Here is a 13,397-nt window from a genome sequence, read left to right as displayed (position 1 = left end):
GAAGGCATTTTGGCAACAATAGAGGACTTAACAAAAATGCTAGCTGTTAGTATGAAATTTCTTGGAAGGCACACTAAAAACATTCCATTTAATTCAGCGGTTACAAGTAACCCTAACATGAATTTTTATTTTCTTACACTTCAGAGCTACAATAATAAAATGAGAAAAACCTACAACAAAAAGATATGCGATCCAAAACAATAAACAACAATATATATACAATTTAATAACCAAATAGATGAATAATAACCTTTATTGATAACTCCTCGTGAAGGAGATCTACAAAAGGATCTGCAAATTCCCCTCAGTGGGTTGGGTCCTTTGATGTCCTTGATGCTTCAGTATTCGATTCTCTCTCTCAACATGTGAAAGACCCAAAACAATGTGTAGAACTCAAGTGGGAGCTCAAATTCAAGAAGATGATAGTGGTGATGATGATAATGATCATGGTGAAGAATGAATGGAAAACCGTCTTATTTATATAAAGTATTGGGTTGTTCTCGAAAATTGACAATAATAAAATAATATTGACTAAATCAAGACCTAACGTTAGTAATACTTTGTTATATTTTTTGAGAGGGAAAAGATATTCAAAATGGTCAAATATCTTTATTTAAAAATGATTAACAAATAAAATGATTTATTAATTATTTTGCGAGGATTAAGAATTGTGTGAAATTAACATAATTATTAAATAATGATTTAAAAATTATTCCAATAATAAAATCAAGGAATAATATTTAGCTAGTGATTTATATAATTATTCCTAGGTGATTTTATCAAATGTGACAAGGAATAATTATCAAACAATGATTTAATAATTATTCCCAGAGAAAATTAAATAAATAATGATTTATTCAATTATTTTCATGGGGTTTTTAAATTTTAATTAGAAATAATTTAATAAAAATGGTTTACTAAATTATTTCCCATGGTGAAAGTGATTTTACTATGATAAAATTAATCTTACATGGTGTATTTCAATCTGCCTAGTTAGAAATGGCCAGGTGATTATTTTTTGATTATAACAGACTTCTCCCCAACATATGAGTGCTATGAAAAAATCTTATCACTGAAATATGTTGTAGGTTACACTTCCACGTGACACCAAAGGGGAGTCATAGAGAGAGAGAGAGAGAGAGAGAGAGAGAGAGAGAGAGAGAACTAAAGCAGTGCAAGGAAGGACAAAAATGGAGGGGGTGAGACCTACTAATCTAATAGACGTTTCCTTTTATGTTGGAGTACATGATCTCAAATGAGGCAGGGGAGGCATACCCATACCTGCTGAGATAAATAAGTACAAAGAATAATGGTGAGCTGAACAATGTGGGACTAAGCTACAAAGTACATGATACATGATATGTTGACATGAATGGGCTACAAAATAATACGATGTGTTAATTTTTGCAACTGTAGTAAAATTCCACATTGGATACCTCAGATGATCAAGATGATGCTTGCATTAAATTCCTCTTTTCGAGAGGATCAAAATGGACCTAAAGGTCACTTAATTCAGTGAAGAGAATTTTAAGTTTTAAATTATTTTATTAATTCATACATTAGGGAATGGGTCAGCCCTAACCACTTCGGTCACTGCTTGGGTCATTCTTAACCCCAAGTTAACACTCAAGAAACCTATAAAGGAAGTGACCTTAAGCTCATTTGGACACACACTCTAGTTATGTTTTTATTTCTTCTACTTTGTCTTGGATCGCAAAGGTTCATCGATGGAAGTCCTCATTAGGTTTGAGATCATAGGTGAAAGGTTCACTCTGAGTTAGGGTATTCTGGATCTTGGTCACTAGCACAGATTTGAAGCATATTCATTGGCACAGAGTGGGTAAGAGAGGGACTTTTTCTCTCTGGTCATTGGGAGGCAGCTTAGAGGGAGCGGCTTTGATTCAGAAGGTTCTCGTCTCTGGTCGTTGGCTTTAGGTAGCTGAGGGAGTGACTTTGCTTTGTTGGTAGCTCAGATAGCACCACATGAGTGTGACTTTGCCTTGATTGGTTCCTTGAACAACCCGAAAATGGAGTGAATTTGGATATTTTATGTTCAGATCCAAAGTCGCAGGCACAAAGACCTCCTGCGAGTGACTTTGCTATTACAAATGCTTGCATCCTTTGTTTGTGATTATGACCTTGAAGTTTTATGTCACACAATGATAGTGTTGATGATAGTGACCTAGTTCAGATCTGGGGTTTTGACATCTCGACATTAGTGATCTATGGATCCGGGTTTCTCTGCTATAGATCAGCAGATTTGAGGATCTTTGCTGTTATAACAAATCTATAGATTTGGTTTATTGTTACTTGATATTGATCATATGTATTGGGCTCATTGTAATCATTTTTGTAACTTTTTATGATGATCTACTAAAGAAGAATAATATTTTAAAGGGTTTCCCCCTTGTGGGGTTTTTCCCTGGCCTTGGACCAACTTGCCATCTCTTATGGTTGTTTGATGTTGTCTTCTCTGTCACTTCTTATATTTTTCATTCTTTAGTTATGTTTATGATTGATTATACTACTAATAATTTGATGCATTGTTAATGAAAAGGATAAATTGGGCTAAAGTAACTCATACAACACTAAACAATTACAAAATTTAACATGGTATCAAAGCCCCAGTGAAAGTGAAGCCCAAGATAAGACAAGTCTTGAATCCCTATTCTTCAGAAAGAAGATAACCTAATTCAAAGTCAAGATGTCATCATCTACTTTCTAAGAGCATTCAAATCTAGGTGATGCATCAAGCTTTGCTGCATGGAAAGTTAGATTGGAGATCATAGCTGAAAACCATGATGTGCTGGAATATATTCAAGGAAGTATACCTGAGCCTTTAGAAGATGCTTCTACTACACTCAAGAATAGGTACAAGAAAGGTGATTCTAAAGAAAAGAAAATTATAGCTGATGGTTTATAGGATCATTTACTTGCTTATGTTGGGAATTTAATAAAGTCCAAATATATGTATGACAAGATAACTGACATGTATGAATTCAATAACCTAAATGAGATCATTACCTTGAAATATCAACTCAAGGAAGTCAATATGAACACAGGAGAAAATATTCAATATTACATTATGAGGATCTCTCGTCTTAGAGATCAATTGCAAAGAGTTGAAGAAAATATACCCGATGTGGAACTGGTAATAGTGACTCTTAAAGGTCTCCCCTCTATATGCGAAACCTTCATGACTATCATCAACAATAGCAATGTCCTTCCGACATATGATGAGATCATGGGAAAACTCACTCAAAAAGAATCCAGGCTCATAGCAAGAGGAAGAATTCAAAAGCATGAAGAAGGAGAACCAACAACATACATAACTCATCGCAAAAGGAAGAAGAAAAGTGGAAGTTCTTCAAGGAATCCCATATTTAAAAAATCAAAATGGAAGAATGAGAGATCGAAATATCATATTGAATTCTTCAATTTTCATAAGAAAGGTCATTATGCTCGATGATCTAGAGATTCAGCTCCATCTGAACCTTTGTAGTCTCTACTCTGGCCTCGTGAACTCCAGTTGCCAAACTGTGGATCTACACTTCTACCGATAGATCTGCTACGATGGCTAGCTCCGGGACTCGTTGGCAAGCATCATCTACCATCTACACCAAATATTGGTTTTGCGACAAAAATTCGTTGTGCTGCAAGTTGAACTATTCTATGTTTATTTTCTGCTCACTAAGAACCTAGATCATGCGGCTCTCCCTGGCTTGCAGCTTTGCCATTATCCCATCCTATAACTGATATAACATTTCCCAGGGAAGGGTAGCTAGGTTAAGGCCAAGGTCTTTCATCATGCTAAGTGACAACTGATCCATCACATTGGATGGAACTAGAGCTCCCTCTGGCAACACTATTGTATTTTCCATCCTTGCGCACAACATCTTCTCTATTGTGGAAGTTTCGACTCTGACGTGTGTTAACAAGGTGCCTTCTTGAGGGGGCCGCACCTGTAACTCCTGCAGCTGCACCTTGAGGGCTCCCAACATAGTCTGATGCTCTTACATGAACTCCTGATGCTTCAGTTGTGACATCGCGGACCATCTCGCCAATGTCATGGAGATCACCTTCGGTTAAGGTGATCGGGTCAATGGCCAACTTCGAGGCCTTGACCCTCTTCCTTGAGCCCAATCTCTCTGCAATGCATGGGCGCTTTAACTGTGTGGACGCGGCCCTTGGGTCCACGCTCCCTTCTGCTATTTCTTTTTCCTCTACCTCTTGTCCTAAGGACGTTGCTTGGCCCTCATCTGCTGCCTCTGCTGTCTGCATTATGGCTGTTGCTTCTGCGGCCTTCTTCTGCTCCACTACTTTCTATGTCGCTTCTCGCATTGCCCTTACCTCAGCTATTGATTTTCATTTTGCCTTTCTCCTTCAATTGAGTGATGCACAGCTTAGCATTGTCCTTTTCCTTCTAGGCTACCACCTTCTCTAGTTCTGCTAGGTCTGGGGCATGCCATTCGGGAGGCCATGTCTCCAAGATAGTAAAAATCGCGTTGCTAGTGGCTACAAACAGTAGCTTCGTCCACTAGTTTTCCAGATCCTTTCGCGCCCTGATGTAAATGTTGTGCATATCAGCTTTGAAGTCTACAAAACTCTGCAGACTATTGTGCATCGTAGATGACAGGCGCAACCTCCGATTGATCCACATGCTCGCCTCCATGAGCACCCAAACAATTTTAGTGTCACGAATTTGTTTCACATCCTTGGTGGCCTAGAGCGAATCATACTTCGCGGCCTCTGGCAACTATCTGTCAATGTTGGGGAATTGATTGTCCTCCGGCAGTTCTCCGACTACTAGAAATATGGACAATAGAAACCACGCGTAGTGGAAGGTTTTACCCTGCTCTTGGGTTTCGCGACAGTTTGTCAAAAACTCCTCGCAGAGGAATTCGGACCAGTTCAACTGGACACCCTCCACACACTGCTTAGCTAGCAAAACCATCGGCACCAGTACCTCATCAGCACGACACTTTCTCATAATTTTGCTAGCCAGGAGTTGGGTTGCTACGCGCACCCTTTTGTCCTTGATGTTGGAGATGGCATAGCCTATCTTCTTCTTCTCAAGCTTATATTTCGCCTTCATGGCTTCTGCAAGAGCCAAATCGCTACCTTTTCTGGCTATGGTCAGAAGGTCCTTTCCTTTATAGGGGAGCCGAGAAATCCGGTGAAAGAGGTCCACCGTGATTGGAATAGGCTCCTCCAGCCATAGATACCCATCATGCACCGGGTAGAGAAGCTACCTAATGACGAAAATCATGATGCGTGCACGGTGGAAATGTGGTATCCATAATAAGTGCAACAACCTAGCCTTTTCCACGCCGCGCAGCCATTTCCATGGCTCTAACGTTATCATCGTCCCCTCAGTATTGTGCTTAATCAAAGTCACGGTCTCCAGATGAGGGAACTTCTCGCGGTCAACGAGGTTTTAGTCTTCAAACTTCATGGTTGGTATGCATCCTTGGTGTGTGCCCTCAAATACAATGCAATCTAGGAGGATCGGGGTCTGGAGTAAACTCTTCATTTTGCCCAGATCCTTCGGCACTTTGGTTTTCCCCTTCCGCAGAGGGACATACGTGGGCAGTTTTGTTGCAGATCTTGATGGCTGGATATCCTCCTCCATGTCTTCGTCTTCTTCTTCTACGATGATCAGTGCCTGCAAGTCTTCTTCTTCCTCATCCGTTTCTATTGCGACTACTTTCCCCTTCTTTGCCATGGTTAGTTTGTTGTGTCCTAGATTTCTTAGGGACATGCGTACTGGACCCATTTCCTGTTTATCCTTCTTGGGCCTCAGTATTCACAGTGATTTGGGGATTTTTTTCACCACCCTGATGCCCTTTAGAGCATCCTCCACCATTTGGGTCTGCGCAGCCTCACTAGCGGTTACTTATTTGATTCCCAAACCTTCCTTAGTGGTCGTCATCATATCTAGGATGTATGTTGTCTCTCACGAACTTAGGGGCTCAAATATCGATTAACTCTCAATGCTCAGTGCTCTACTCAAGCGCTCAATTCTCAAATGACCAAGTGTTGTTCACTGGCCAGCCCTTTGTGTTTTATAGCACCTTTTGAATTCAAATTCGAGCGTTCCCCCCAATTTCGGGCCATTAATGCTTTCTTGGCGGCAGATTTTCCCAAAACTTGCCCATAAATCGTGTCTTAAATTCCCGCCACCTGCTCCATTTGGCCTCAAATCGAACATCCCATTGTGAATAGTGACACCAACAGTCACTTTCTAGCCAATTTGCATGCCAGCGCAACCCTCCGTGCGCAGTCACGGACCCTGTGACGCTCTCCTTCTGTGTGCATCCCCAATATCGCGCATCTCCCAGGTAGAATATTTTATAGTCACATGCTCCCTTTCAGCTGCCTGGAGTGCTAAGACTATTCTTCCTACGGCTAGTGAGGTGGTCACACCACCCGTGCAGGGCTCTATCCCGCCTTCGATCATGGTTCACAGAGAATCCCCATCTTCCATTGTGGTGATCGACATCGTGCACTCTACTATTTGCAATGTGCTACCCTGGTCACTACGTTTGACGATATGTGGTCCAAGCCAAGGTCAGTATGATCGTAGGCACCCTGCCTTACCATCCTCAATTTTTCGATCAGAAATGCTTCCTTTATTTCGTTTTCCAGCTTCTTGACGTTTGCATCCATCAAAGCGCTTTTCTCCATTAGTCATACCCGGTCTTCTTCAAGTTTGCAAAGTCTAAGGTTTCCCCGTAGGATTTCTTCGTCAAGTCTTATGTGTTACGTTTCTCGTGGCTATGTGATTCCTTCGTTTTGTGCTTCATGAACTGTCATGTCTACGGGTGCTACTATTCGCGGACTAGGCTTCAGATGCTTTCTAGGGATTACAGCCCCTGCTTCATATTTTAGCTTTAGAATTGCGTGCGTGGTCAGGGTCTTGAACATGGTCTTATAAGCCCACAGAACCACTGATATGTGCAAATCCCGGTCAGTACGTCTCACATGGTGGACTATGTTCAGCACTTCGCACACCTTGTCAAAGGCTTCCCTGAGTATGATCTTTGGTGTGCTTGGTCTTATCATACTTTGTCATTCACACCCTCGTGTTGCATGTTCCTGCTTGTTGTTCCTATTTCCTATTGTGAGGACAGTGTGCATTCGTGTCGGTTGCGTACCATACACCTGTATCCATCTAGAGAGGTGGGTGCGCAGGCTATTTCGTCCATCATACCCGGCTTCCATCCACATCTGAGGCTTCTCGAATCATAAGTGAATCATTCTTCTACATCCAAGCCAATCCTCAAAACTTCTTTGATGCGTACCCCACCATCTTGCAGGCGTAGCATGCACTGCCCATTTCAGAGCATCGAACCGCTACTGTTCTGGCACTGTGCTTTCAAATTTGTTTAGGAATTCATCCACAGTTGTCAACCCATCATACATAGGTAGATCCCTTACCTCTATTATCACGCAGTTTAGTGATGTTACCATCATGTTGTAGTTGAGCGTGGTTACCTCGTGTAACCAATTTTGCCATCATTTTGTTTCCTCATCTGAATCTGATGTGCAGGAGCTTTTGCGCTCCCACAAAATCTAGCCATCCATTGTAGGATTAACCCAATCTTGTTCTTGAGTGGTTATCTTTTAGATACAGTCTAGCTCGTCATCGCTCTCATCGTCGTGCACTGGCTCTCTATAGCACGCTCCTTTCGCAGGGTCTAAATGTACCAATACACGCAGTGACTTTTTCTCAAAAATCATTTTGCATTTCTTTAGATTTATCACTCCGTTCATATCAGCGACCCAATCTATTCCCAGTAGTGCGGGATAGGGACTTCTATCATTGAGAATCTCTATCACTTCGAAATTTTCAAGTGCGTTCGCACCTTCGATGCCTACCATTATTCCCTGCAATCTTCCCATCGGTAGGATCTTTTGCTAGTTTGCCATTCGCAATTGAATAGGGGACCATTGCAACATGGGCCTACCCATGCGCTCCCATGTCTACTTTGGAAGCACACTCGCATCCAATCCTAGATCTAGAATTACTTAATCCATTTCATACTCCCTAATTTGTGCAGTCAATCTCATTTCACTTCTTGTTTGTGATGTGTTCTTTCCGAGCTTCTGGACTATGTGTGGTTCTCCCGACCCAGTGCACCTAGTGATAAGCTCCTGCAGTCTTTTCATAGCCTTGCTGTCATGTATCAACTTCATACATGTCTCTAGAAAGGTAGTGAGGATTGAAGGATCCATCTCCAATCCTATTTGATCCTTATTTCCTGAAGTGGAGGCCTTCGTGTGAAGTTCTTCTTAACTTCCATGAATGTCTCCTTTGCGCTCTCCAAATCAAATTCACGTTCCTTTGTAGGATCAATGTGAATCCATGTACTTTATTCAGGCTACTTACCTTTGTCATCCCCTGTCGTAATACCACTTCAGAGCATGATGTTTACATTTGGGTCCTCTTCTGGCAACTCAGACCTCATCATTTGCAAATTCTGAGTCGGGGGAGGCTGGAGTATCCCTTTATCGCGCAGCCTCACTATCAGTGTAGGGCAGTCCTCCGTCTCATGATCAAATTGAGTAAATATAAACATGACGCTCTCGTCAGATTTTTACAATCACAAGCATAATGCCCTCGCCCTCTGCAATTTTAACAAATCAGCTGTCCGCAACTCCTTCCTAGTCCCATTCCACCTCGACCTTGTCCATGTCCCTAAAATCCAGCGTGCAGTATTCCTGCATTTGGATCAAGGGCTCGAGTTTCGGTCTACACTTTGTAGGAATGGGTCCAATCCATGATTAGTTCATAGCTTCTATAGGTGCACTCATCATGGCCTACAGACCTGCAGAAATTACAAAACAATTGTTGGTACGTCTAAATATACTTCGGTAATAGATGACAATTATCCGTAGCATGTTTTCCTCATATTTGACAAATCGCGCACCATAATGTAGGTGCCGCTTCCAACCCTACTTGTGTCTCTGGTCTCCATGGAATTAGCCCTCCTGTCGCTAGGTAGTTCACGAAGACTGGACAATGGTCCTTGTCATGCTCCTGGCCTTTCATTTTATGCACCATACCTCCTCACACGCCTCTGGTCGAGCTGTCCTATCCTGTTTCAAGCTCTGTATTTCCAAACACAAATTTTGTAGTTGCGCGTGGATTTGTTGGAATCCCAGGCTACGATCTTGTATCGGGGTCTCGTGCAGTCTCCTTGCAATCTCCAAAGCTTCGATCTAGGTGGATAACTTCTGCTATGACAGTGCCATCCTTAAATGCGGCGTTAGTGACGCTACAAACCATGCGCAGTGTTGTCCATCCATCAAGGTCATGCTAGCTTCATGAATCATACTCTTCAGTCTCTGATCCAAATCCCATGGGGTCTCGCCTAAAAGCATAAAAATTTCCTTAAACCTGATAATTGATTGTGTCTCTGACTTTGGCCTGCTAAATTCCCTGTCCAGTGCAGCCTGGATATCTGCAATCCCCACATTTAGATGGTTGTTAGAATGCTTGATGTACCATGTTAGTGCGCGATCCTGAAACACGCTTACCAACTTTGCCTTTTTTATATTTTCATCCATGACTCCTTATGCTTCCCATACGGCCTTTACCACGAACCAAAATTTGTCCGGGTCTTCGTTCCCTACTCTGAATACCGATGATTTTATCATGCTTACCATATTGAACTGTGATTGTGGCGGAGGTCGTGTGGGTGGAGATGGAGGTGGCATTGGTGAAACTGGTGGTGCTGTAGGTGAAGGTGGTATGCAGGGAATTCGTTACCTTATCAGACTGATCGCACTTATTGGTGAAACTTTCGCGAGCTCTTCCTTGCTTCCCTGCCGAGGCGAAATCAAGGGTTTATTTTCTATCTCTGTGCTACCTTTCTTTATATAGATCCTCCCACTTCGCATCGTCCCAAGCATCAATTTATTCGCATAACCCGCTTTTCACACAATAGCATTTTGATCCAAGTGCTCAAATATCTAATGTACTTACCTCGCAGTCCTTTGAGGAAGCATCGTTTTGCCTCACTGTAGCTGACTGTCGTGTCTACTGTGAACTTGGTGATAAATCCTCCTATAATTCGATCAAGCCAATGCTCCACAGCGTGGACGATCTTATCTTCCAATGCTTCTAGTCTGCGCACCACTTTTGGAGTCCACACAATCGGTCCATCGACCCTACACCTTCCTTGACTGTTTACTAGCTTCGTGATCCACTCATATAACTCAGAGGGGAAGGATGCAAAGAAAATTTCATGGATTTCTGTATATAAGTAGTGCTATAATCACTATTTCTTTAATACTCATAGATTCCTGTTTTCCTATCTCACGAACTCGTGAATTTTTCTATCCAACCACCTTTCAATTTCTTTCTTTGTCAGATTCCAGTGACACGACATTAGATATCCCTTATGCAGATCTCGGTCTCGGCAACGGAACCATTTGTTGGCTTGTTGGGGCCTGACCTAGGTTCGGAGGTGATTTAGCCAAACAAATCCCAGTACTACTAGCCCTTTCGGAAACAGTCCGTAGAGCGCAGATTGAGGTCTCACCCGAAGTAGCATGGGAGGGTGCCAGAACTAGGTTTCCGCACCTTGGGGATGTTTGAGGAGTTCAAGTGGTCTGCAGTTCGACCCTGTGCGCATGTTTCTACGCGCACTTACCCATACCTCGCAGTCTGAGATGCTGCCTTTGTGCAGCCCTACTTGGGGGCCGAACAATGTTATTACCCAAGTCCTTACTAGTAACCTGATATTAGTTATTAGCTTAGCTTACTATCATGTGAAACATATACTTAGCAATATAAATCATTCATACAGGTGCGTGCAGTAAATAAATAGTACATTAGCAACTGATATCAAACATGTAATAATTCAAGAACAGATACACAAAAGTCAGATAAAACTTCTCTTTATTATTCTCTTCCTTGGGTTATAGACTCTATCTTGCCCTACGCATTCAGCTACAGGGGTCCATGCACTTAGCTACGGAAAACTAGTCCTATGCATACTCAGCTGCAGATCCTTCTCCTACTCTACAACCCAAGATACACTTAGACTCTCCTTCTATGCTTTGCTATCTCATTCTATCCCTTAGATGCTATTATCTTCATTCTTATCTTTACAACTTAGAGCCTCACTCTATTTATACAATCCGATGGTCTGCGGACCATGGGTAGGCCAACATTACATTCAAATTTAGGGCAGACAACCCTATGACTCTAACATACATGTCGTGCCTGTAATTCGCGGAGCTTTACAATAATATTAATCAAAACTTGGGCTTTGAGACCCAAAACATGCTGTGGGCGGGATTCCATGCCCAACAATGAGAAATATGTTCCTTTGATTTTCATGTGCAAAGGTACTGATGTATTTATGGATTTGATGGTTGATATGTTTATTGCATTTCCGTTCCTATTATGCTAGTTATATGCACATTTCATGACAATAGCTACGTATGGCTCTCATCATGTTTTTTGTTGTATATTAATGGATAATGTGTTTGTGAGTTAATGGAGGATAATGCAGCAGATGGCATGATGTAACAATGGTTCATAATTATTCTCATATAAGTATGAGATCCCTACACTTAATTATGTTATTTACACCCATAGGTTACATGTTAATGATATGTTTAACGAAATGTCTGTCATGGCTAGTAGGGGTCTGGTTATGATCTTGTTCATATTATTTCTTTTGTATTCTTGTTTCCTTTCATCCTTCCTAATTCTAAGTGATCATTCCATTCTGGGTAGTGTCCTAAGCTATGGGTTGAAAAAGGTGGCTCAAATCCTGGAATGCTAGCAAAACTGAGCATTAGTTTGAGACTAACTCGCCTAGGCAGTGGGCAGTGACTAGGAAGGGTTATAAAGAACCTTGTTAGTGTCTGGGGAGTGTTAGTTATGAGAATAACTTGCCTGGGCAGTGTCTAGGGAGCATTACCCTGCCCTAAGTTTCTCAAACAGCAGTAGGATCTAGGGATAAGGAGTCTAAGTGGTTGAATTGTCTCCTGAAGGTTATTTGGGTGATGTTGGATGACTATATGTGATGTTCCATTGATTCCATTTCCTTAAAGTCACCAAGGAGGTTGAATCTTATCATAGTGGCCTCTCATCGCATGTTTAGCTTGACGGGCCAGTTTCTCGGGTAGATGTGGGAGGAGGGTGTTACAGAGGTGGTGAATTGGGGACTTGTTTAGATGATTGGGAACCCTTCATTCTATATCATAAATTATTTTTATAGGGCCTTAGGAAGAGCACCCATTACAAAATATTCTTTCTTGATTTTACAGTGCATCATCATAAGAAAAATATATAAGCGTTCTTAGTGGCACAATTGTACTAGCCAGGTCCTAGTTAACTGGTATTGATTCTTTGAAAATAAAATATTTGCGTAAAACATAGAATAACAAAGCATCATGATTGACACAATCAACAATATCTTCAATGATAATGGTCTGGTATAGGAGGCAGCGTTGTTGGATCAATGATCTAGAGTTGTAGAGGATTAACGAACTGATCACAACATTGCCATAGTGCTAGACTTGGTAGAGGAGCATGAAAGAACAACTAATAGACAATTTTAAGACTAGTAAGCCCTGCATAGTTCAACCTGGGACATAATAATCTCTTCAACAACCCTAGCAGTTGAAAATATCTTCTCAAGTAATTTACCATAGTCTTACCCTTCAAGGTATCAATATTCTAATGGGATGAATCGATCTTGTTTTTGGCCTCTACCAACATCTAACTGTATTTTTCCCATGAGGTCAGGACTCCCACGAAATCCCAACAATTGGGAAACCCAACTAGAACTCTCTCCTTAAACTTTGACTTAAAGGTAGACACATCCTTCAGAACAACTTCCAGACATTCTTCAACTTTGACTCTAGCCTCCTCCTTCTAGATTACTTTGTTAATATTCATGATTGTAGACACCCTATCCACCACATCTATGGCCCTCAATTCAGTGAGTGGATTCTCATTCACATACTGGATAAATTTCATAGCAGTCTAGGCATTCTTTTCACCTTCTTCTTTGGAAATTAGGATGAAGAACTCATAATCTTTGATCACAATCTTTTGCTAATCCATCAAAGTTATGTGTTCCCAGTTGTTCTTCATATCTTCTATTATCTCATCTCAGATCAGTTGTTTATCTTGTAAGAGGAAATATTTCGTTTTAGTCCATCTTTCAGCTCAGAAATCTCTTGATTAGCTACCTAAAAGTTCTTGTTGATCAGTTATGCATTGGTCTTGGCAGTCTCGAGCTATTTTTCATTTTGTACCAGGGATTTCTAGGCAGTGTCTAAGTCGTTGTGCACCTTCTTAAGTTCTCCTTCTGAGAGTTAGAGCTTTGTAAGGGTCTTTGTGAGCTGTTTTGTGGGATCCTCAGGGT

Source organism: Pinus tabuliformis, chromosome 3_1, assembly GCF_031772625.1.
Source record: "Pinus tabuliformis cultivar Carrire ecotype Pingquan chromosome 3_1, CPIR1, whole genome shotgun sequence".
Taxonomy (NCBI): domain Eukaryota; kingdom Viridiplantae; phylum Streptophyta; class Pinopsida; order Pinales; family Pinaceae; genus Pinus; species Pinus tabuliformis.
This window is presented reverse-complemented; position numbering follows the sequence as displayed.